The sequence below is a fragment of the Myotis brandtii genome, unplaced genomic scaffold (genome assembly GCF_000412655.1).
Source record: "Myotis brandtii unplaced genomic scaffold, ASM41265v1 scaffold450, whole genome shotgun sequence".
Lineage (NCBI taxonomy): Eukaryota > Metazoa > Chordata > Mammalia > Chiroptera > Vespertilionidae > Myotis > Myotis brandtii.
In genome coordinates this window covers 429,217-437,551 of record NW_005367210.1, presented here as the reverse complement: position 1 = coordinate 437,551, position 8,335 = coordinate 429,217, and the positions used below count along the sequence as shown (strand labels likewise).

The 8,335-nt window shown below is 44.6% G+C and overlaps 1 long non-coding RNA gene across 1 annotated transcript; it reads right to left on the bottom strand.

Annotated features, from left to right (window-relative positions):
* Positions 1 to 916: 916 nt before the first annotated feature.
* Positions 917 to 6,873, bottom strand: LOC102253217. Its single transcript, XR_314090.2, has 4 exons — positions 6,798 to 6,873; positions 4,518 to 5,539; positions 3,595 to 3,710; positions 917 to 1,510 (listed from the first exon to the last, which is right to left on the bottom strand). It is a non-coding gene; the product is annotated as an uncharacterized LOC102253217 (long non-coding RNA).
* Between the last annotated feature and the right edge of the window lie 1,462 nt (positions 6,874 to 8,335).

The following is an 8,335-nucleotide window of genomic DNA, read 5'->3' as shown; positions in this document are numbered from 1 at the left end:
TAGCTGTGGGACAAATTACCCCACAAACTGGTGTCTTAAATGACCATTTTCTTAGGCTCCCAAATTCTATACTTCAGAAATCACAATAACAGGCATAGCAGGGAAGACTGTTCGATGTTCCCTGGTGTCTGGGGTTTCAACTGGGAACACTCAAAGGTGGGGGTGAGTTAACAGCTGGGGCAGGAATCAGATGAAGGCATCTTCACTCACTTATCTGTCTCCTGGGCTAGGAGAGGAAGAATAGTACAACCAATCCGAAGCACCTTCGCGTGGCCGGGGCTTCCTCACAGCATGGCGGTCTCAGGGCATTTGAACTTGTTACATAGCAACTCTGAGCTCCAAGCAAGAGGATTCCAGTGAACAAGATAGAAGCTACATCACTTTATTATTATTATTATTATTTTGGTTAATCTTCATCTGAGGATATTTTCTCCATTGATTTTCAGAGAGAGTGACAGGGAGAGAGTGAGAGGGAGAGAAGGAGGGGGGAGAGAGAAAGAGAAAGAGAGAGAAAGAAACATCAATGTGAGAAAGACACATCGACTGGCTGCCTCCTGCACATGCCCTGACCAGGGTCAGAAATTGAACCCGTGACCCTTCAGTGCATGGGCTGATGCTCTAACCACTGAAGAACACCGGCCAGGGCTGCATCACCTTTTGTCATCCAGTTTCAGAAGGCACAGAGGGTCACTTCTGCCGAATTCAACAAGCCAAAGCAGCCACAAACCTGCCCAGACTCAAGGGGAGGGACATAGACCTCAGCTCTTAAAGGGAAGAATGGGGGTCATGCTTTTAAAGCACCATAGCTACTAACACAGACTTAGAAAAATTAGAGATTTTCTTTTATTGATTTGAGAGAGAGAGAGAGAGAGAAACATCGCTTTGTTGTTCCACTTATTTATGCATTCATTGGTTGCTTCTTGTATGTGCCCTGACTAGAGATCGAACCCACAACCTTGACTCTGCCCCTCTCCTAGCTTAACACCTCAGAGCCCTAATTTCCCTTTCTGTAACATGATGATAATTCTAGGATGGTGAGAATGCAAGGAGACAGTGAGTGTGAGGCATTGTTAGTTCAGTGCCTGGCACACAGGCACTATAGATGATAATGGTACGAACATTATTAGGAGGCCTGGATGTGTTGATAACAGCTTGCATTTGACTGTATATCATAGAAACCCAATACGGTGGCTTCACCAAATAGGAGAGTCCCCTGCCCCCCCAAGAGATCAGGGGCCAGTGTGGCTGTTCAAGGAGAACATCAGGGACCCAGCTGCTCCGGCGTTTCACTCTGCCCTCCTGAGCATGTGATTTTGGTCCTCATGGCATCAAGATGGCTGCTACACCAGGAACTGCATCTCCATTCCAGGCAGAAAGAAGGTGAAGGTAAAAGGCAAAGCCTTCTCAGGAGACTGCCATTTCATCTGAGGAAGTGGACCCTCCATAGGAACTTCTATCTTCATCTCATTGGCCAGAATTATCCACGTGGCTGCCCTACCTGCAACGAAGGCTTTGCTGGCAGGTGTCCATGATCTCTTGGCTGCAGCAGCATGAGAAGTTAGCCGTGTCCCAGCCGATAATTTCACAAGGCCAGCTCTTCAAAACTGTGGGAGATTTAAAAAGTAATTATTGCCCTAACCGGTTTGACTCAGTGGATAGAGTGTCGGCCTGTGGACTCAAGGGTTCCGGAATCGGGGGTCACCACAACATGAGGAACTGTATTAAAGGGTCGCAGCATTAGGAAGGTTGAGAACCACTGCCCTAGACAAATTGGGGTTCTGTTGTTTGGGGGATATTGTGTAGATGAACAATAGGGTCTGATCTCACTCTTCTCTAAAATCCTATTGTCTGAGCTGAGCTCCAAACCAGGAACTGGGGGTAGCATGATCTGCCGATGTCTGGGTTCTCCAGGTTCCCAATTTGCACTCCCACACTGTCTAGTATGCAGAAGGGAGGAAAATTGCCCATGGGCACAAGGCAGCCGCTGAGCATTAGATAGGGGTCCTACCCCTGACATTCAACCTTAGAGATTTTCAACAGGACTTCTCCAAAGGACTCCTTAAACAGCAGTATCATTTAGCATCATCTTGATCGTCTACATCATCTTGGTGACTCCGTATAACTGGTATTAGTGCCAACCTAAGCCAAGTGGGTACCTGGGCGGGCTTAACTATCTTAGCACTTCCTTCCATTTGATAGTCTTTAAGCATCAGCCCAGTGTTTCTTTAGAGCAGTGGTTCTCAACCTTCCTAATGCCGCGACCCTTTAATACAGTTCCTCATGTTGTGGTGACCTCGAATTTCATTGTTACAAATTGAACATAATTAAAGCATAGTGATTAATCACAAAAACAATATGTAATTATATATGTGTTTTCCGATGGTCTTAGGCGACCCCTGTGAAAGGGTCGTTTGACCCCCAAAGGGGTCGCGACCCACAGGTTGAGAACCGCTGCTTTAGAGGGATGAAACTGAAGGAGGGCACCCAGGGCAGCATCAGCTTCCTCTCTATTATGGAGCAATTCTGCGATGGCCCTGAACTTGCATCTCCTGGTGGGGCCAACCTGAGCCAAGTGGATACTTGTGCAGGCTCAGCAAAACCAGCACTGCAGCTAATAGACCCATGCTCCCTGGAGCAGAGTTTTGGGAGCATGTAAGCTTAAACTATCATGGAAAGGCTCTTCCCTCTTCATACCCACCACAAGCAACTCATCAAAGAATTCCCATCCATTCCCTAGCTGTGTGACCTTAGGCAAGTTATTAAATCTCTCTGTTCCTTAATCTACTTAGCTCGTGGGGCTGCTCTGAGAGAAAATGCATACAAGTGCTTAGAAGAGTGCCTAGCACAGAGTAATCCCTCAATTATATTATTATTATTTCTATTTACATTGCACTTCCCCTAATAGAAATGCCAGAAAACACATTTTATCCCAACTGTTACATTCCCAGTGATGTTTTAGAGTCCCTTAGACTATAAGGCTTAGAGAGTGGGGCTCTGGGAAAATGCCTGGAAGTACCCCTCTTAGCCCAGCTCTGCCTGGTCACCAACGCCCTCCTGCCCATTCCCCCCTTGCTCCTATCAAACATGCTGTCAAGAAAGAATGGAACCCACGCACACTGAGGTGGATGTCACTGATAACAGCTTGGAGAAATGTCTGCTCACCTGTTTTCTCTATTAGGTGTCTGGACCAGGATGGGGGTGGGAGCTTGAGTGGGAGGATCTATGGTCAAAGAGCCTAGAATATGCAGATTGAAATAAAGCCTACGGAGTTTTTTTTGCTGCAGGATTCCTTTAACATGCTGGTGTCCCTCAACTTTCTAGAAGGTGGGTGCAGAATGCAGCTTCCCAGACTTTTTTGTTTTTATCCTGGGACCCTGGCCATCTCCCAGAACAAGGGTTCCCAGCAATTCAAAGGCACCAGCCCCATGTGGTGGGAACCATGTGAGTGAAGTCAAGTCAATAGAGCTTTTCTCACTAACCTGAACAGAACAGAACACAACAAGACCTTTCTCTCTGTACGAAAGCTCTAAATGTTTACTTAACACACTCGTCCAACAGATATTTCTGGATGCTTATTATGTGCCGGGTGCTGACCTGGGTCGCGATCTTGTTCTCTAAGAATTGCTATGGGATGAGGCAAGTGGGGAAAATTGCTGTCAGGCCAAAGTCTGCTTCCATCACTTTCTGGTTGTGTGACCTTGAGAAAAGCCCTGGTAAGGATTAGATAAAGATAACAGCCAACACTTAGACAGCACATAACATGTTCCAGAAGCCTTACAAACGGTGTGTATTTTGACTCAATTCAATCCTCCCAATAACCCTATACAGGCTCTATTATGATCCCTGTTTTACAGACAAGGAAACTGAGGCACAGAGAAATTCAATAAATTTCCCAGCATCACTTGGCTAGTAAGTGGCAGAGCTGAACCTAAGCTGCCTGGCTCCCGAATCTCTAACTTAACCCCGTGACACTGTATTATGTCCAGAGATAACACCTGGGGTGGTTATCAACATCACCAATTGTTTCCCGATATCCATTTTTTCTTCTTTGCTAATGGAAACCTAGTATTCGGCTGGTTGCGAGGCCGTGTGCAATGGAGACTACGTTTGTCAGCCTCCTTTTCAGTACCGGAGTGTCAGATGACAAGGTCTGGCCCATGGGGCATGGGCAGACGTGAGACTGTAACTCCCAGACAAGTGTCCTCAAAGGGTGAAGTGTGCCCTTCCTTTTTCTGCCTCTTTCTCCTTTTTGCCAGTTGGAAGGTAGACCGGATGGCTCCAGCAGCCACATTGGTCCATGAGAGAACCTAGGGAGTGGAAGCCACATATGGTGGAGCAAAACGATAGACAGAGCCCGGGTCCCTAACACCACCTGCTTTCGTTACCTAATGTTGTATGACGAAATACCCTAAACGTAGGGGCTTACAACACCAATGATATCTTTATCTTTCTTAGTTATTTTTCACAGTTCCTGTGGGTCAGAAATTCAGGGTCCATATCCAAGGAGGCTTACTTACGTGGTTGGTAGGTTGGTGCTGGCTGTAGGCTGGGGACCTCGGTTCCCCTTTCCATAGACCTCTCCACGGGACAACTTGAGTGTCCTCATGTCATGGTGGCTGCTATCCCCAGAGTGAGTGATTCAAGAGAACAGGCAGAAGCTCAATGCCTTTCTCAGCTGGATTTGGGAGTCACACACTGTGACTTTTGCCATATTCTTTTGGTCACACAGTCAGATCTGATTCAGAGGGGCCTATGCAGGGAGGTGAATACCAGGAGACAAGGATCATTGAGGGCTACCTGGGAGGCTGGCTACCACACCAGATCTGCCATGCTTGCAAACACCTTGCATGTGAGCGAGAAATACTTACCTTGCTGAACTTAAGATTATGATTACATATCTATGAGTCCTGGACAAAAAAGTAGGCCCTCAATAAGTTCTAACTATTTTGGTCTTTTTCTCCAAGTAGATTGAGGTGTAGGACTGATGTGTCCCCTCATCTGCACACACACATGCACACATGTACCACCACCATCTCGGTCAAGGTTTGGTACAAAGTAGGTGTAGGAGGCTGTGTATTAGCCTTTTAATTCAGTCAGTCAGTCAATCAGTCACTCAGTCCACACGTATTCATTATTGCCCACAGTGTGCCAGGCTCTGGTCTTGGATTCTGGAATACATTCCCTATCTTTAGAGAATGCACAGTCTAGTGGAGGAGGCAACACAATAAGATGGAAAATAACCCATTTCTCTGTCCCTAGAGAAATGCAGATGAAAACAGGAGATCAGATGATCCAAGTGCCAGGGATGATGTGGGGAAAGCGGTCTCTCAGGCCCAGCTGTGGGCATGTGGGCGACAGCAGTCATCCCAGCGTGCAGTCAGACGGTGCTTAGCCTAAGCATAAATCTTCTTCCTGCCCAAGAATCCTGCCCTTGGGTGCACATCCCAGAAACACACACAGGAGTCCATGAAAGTCACGCAGCAGAAGTTCACAGCTTTGCCTGGGGACGCGGGAGTTGGAAGTAGCCACAGTGTCATCACTAAAGGAATGGAAAGAGGAGACAAAGGGAATTTATGCGCGCGCGTCATGCACACTGAGCAACAGTTAGAAGCAATGGACTCGAGTTAGACTTAGCTCACTGAGCACAGTGTTGAGTATCCAAAATAACCCCCCAAAAACAGATCTATAGAAACGACCATTTGCACAAATTTATAACCCACTCACACAAATCAGCACTATATATTTTATAAGGATACATATTCATTTAAAGACAGGTATCAAAAATATTTGAGTGAGCCCAGAATAGTCAACACAATATTGAAGAAGATCAAAGTTAGAGGACTAACGCTACCCAACTTCAAGAGGTACTGTAAAGCTACACAGTATAATATTGGCGAGAAGATAAGCAAATAGGACAATGGCCTGGAATAGAAAGCCCAGAAATAGACCCCCATAAATATTGTCAACTGGCCTTTGACAAGGGAGTAAATGCAACACAATGGAGCAAAAATAGTCTCTTCAACAAATAGTGCTGGAGCAACTGGGCACCCATAAGCAGGCACATGAATCTAGACACAGACTTTACACCCTTCACGAAAATTAACTCAAAATGGGTCATAGACCTAAATGTAAAACACAAAACTATGAAATTTCTGAAAGATAACATAGGAGAGAAATTATGGTTTTGACTTTTAAGGTACATCAAAGACATGACCCATGAAAGAAATAATTGATAAGCTGGACTTCACTAAAATTTAAAACCTCTGTTCTGCAAAAGACAATATAAAGAGAATTAGGCCCAGACAGCATAGCTCAGTGGTTGAGCAATGACCTATGAACCAGGAGGTCACGGTTCGATTCCCAGTTGGGGCACATGCCAAGGTTGCAGGCTCAGTCCCCAGTGTGGGGCGTGCAGGAGGCAGCCAATCAATTATTCTCTCTCATCGTTGATGTTTCTACCTCTTTATCCCTCTCCTTCTCTGAAGTCAATTAAAATATATATAAATCAATAAAAATATGTTTAAACAAAAATAAAGAGAATTAGAAGGCAAGCCACAGATTAGGAGAATATATTTGCAAAAAAGACACATCTGGTAAAGGACTGTTATCCAAAATAATCAAAGAACACTTAAAATTCAACAATAAGAAAACAAACAACCCAATTAAAAAATAAGTCAGAGACCTTAACAGACACCTCACCAAAGGAGATATACAGATGGCAAATAAGCATTTGAAAAGATGCTCCACATCATACATCATCAGGGAAATGCAAATTAAGAAGAGATACCACCACACACCTATTAGAATGGCCAAAATCCGGAACATGACGACACCAAACCCCAGCGAGGATGTGGAGCAACAGGAGCTCTCATCTATTGCTGGTGGGAATGTGAAATGGTACAGCCACTTTAGAAGACAATTTGTGATTTCTTAAAAACGAAACATACTCTGCCCTAGCCGTTGTGGCTCAGTGGATAGAGTGTTGGCCCGTGGACTGAAGGGTCCCAGGTTCAATTCTGGTCAAGGGCACATGCCCGGTTGCAGGCTCAAAACCCAGCCCCAGTCAGGGCACATGCGGGAGGCAACCAATCAATGTGTCTCTCTCACATCGATGTTTCTCTCTGTGTCTCCCCCTGTCTTCCACTCTCTCTAAAGAAATCAATGGAAAAAATATCCTCAGGCCGAAACCGGTTTGGCTCAGTGGATAGAGCGTCGGCCTGCGGACTCAAGGGTCCCATCGATTCCGGTCAAGGGCATGTACCTGGGTTGCGGGCACATCCCCAGTGGGAGATGTGCAGGAGGCAGCTGATCGATGTTTCTCTCTCATCGATGTTTCTAACTCTCTATCTCTCTCCCTTCCTCTCTGTAAAAAATCAATAAAATATATTAAAAAAATATCCTCAGGTGAGGATTCACAAACAAAACAAATAAAATAAATAAAACCAAACATATTCTTATCATATGATCTAGCAATCACATGCCAAAGGAGTTATGTCCACACAAAAACCTGCATACAGACGTTTACTGCAGCCTTATTCATAATTCTCAAAACTTGGAAGCAACTAAGCTACTATCCAGTAGGTCAGTGATGGCGAACCTTTTGAGCTCGGCGTGTCAGCATTTTGAAAAACCCTAACTTAACTCTGGTGCCGTGTCACATATAGAAATTTTTTGATATTTGCAACCATAGTAAGACAAAGACTTATATTTTTGATATTTATTTTATATATTTAAATGCCATTTAACAAAGAAAAATCAACCAAAAAAATGAGTTCGCGTGTCACCTCTTACAAGCGTGTCATAGGTTCACCATCACTGCAGTAGGTGAATGGATTAATAAATTGTGGTACATCCAGTCAATGGAATATTACTTAGCACTAAAAATAAATGAGCTATCAAGCTCTGGAAAGACATAAAGGAAGCTTAAATACATATTACTAAGTGAAAGAAGTCAATCTGAAAAGGCGACACACTATGATTTTAACTCTAGGATATTCTGGAAAAGGCAAGATTATGGAGACAAAAAGATCAGTGGTTGCAGGGATGTGGGTACGTAAACAGGCAGAGCACAGAGGACTTTTAGGGTAGTAAAAATACTCTGTATGATACTATGTGATGGGTATATGTCAGAATATATTTGTCCAAACCCATAGGATGTACAATATCTAGAGTGAACCATAATGCAAACTATGGATTCTGGGTGATAATGATGTGTCAAGGTAGGTTCATCAATCCTATATAATAAAAGGCTAATATGCAAATTGACCTAAGAGCAGAATGACCGGTTGCTATGATGTGCACTGACCACTAGGGGGCAGACGCTCAATGCAGGAGC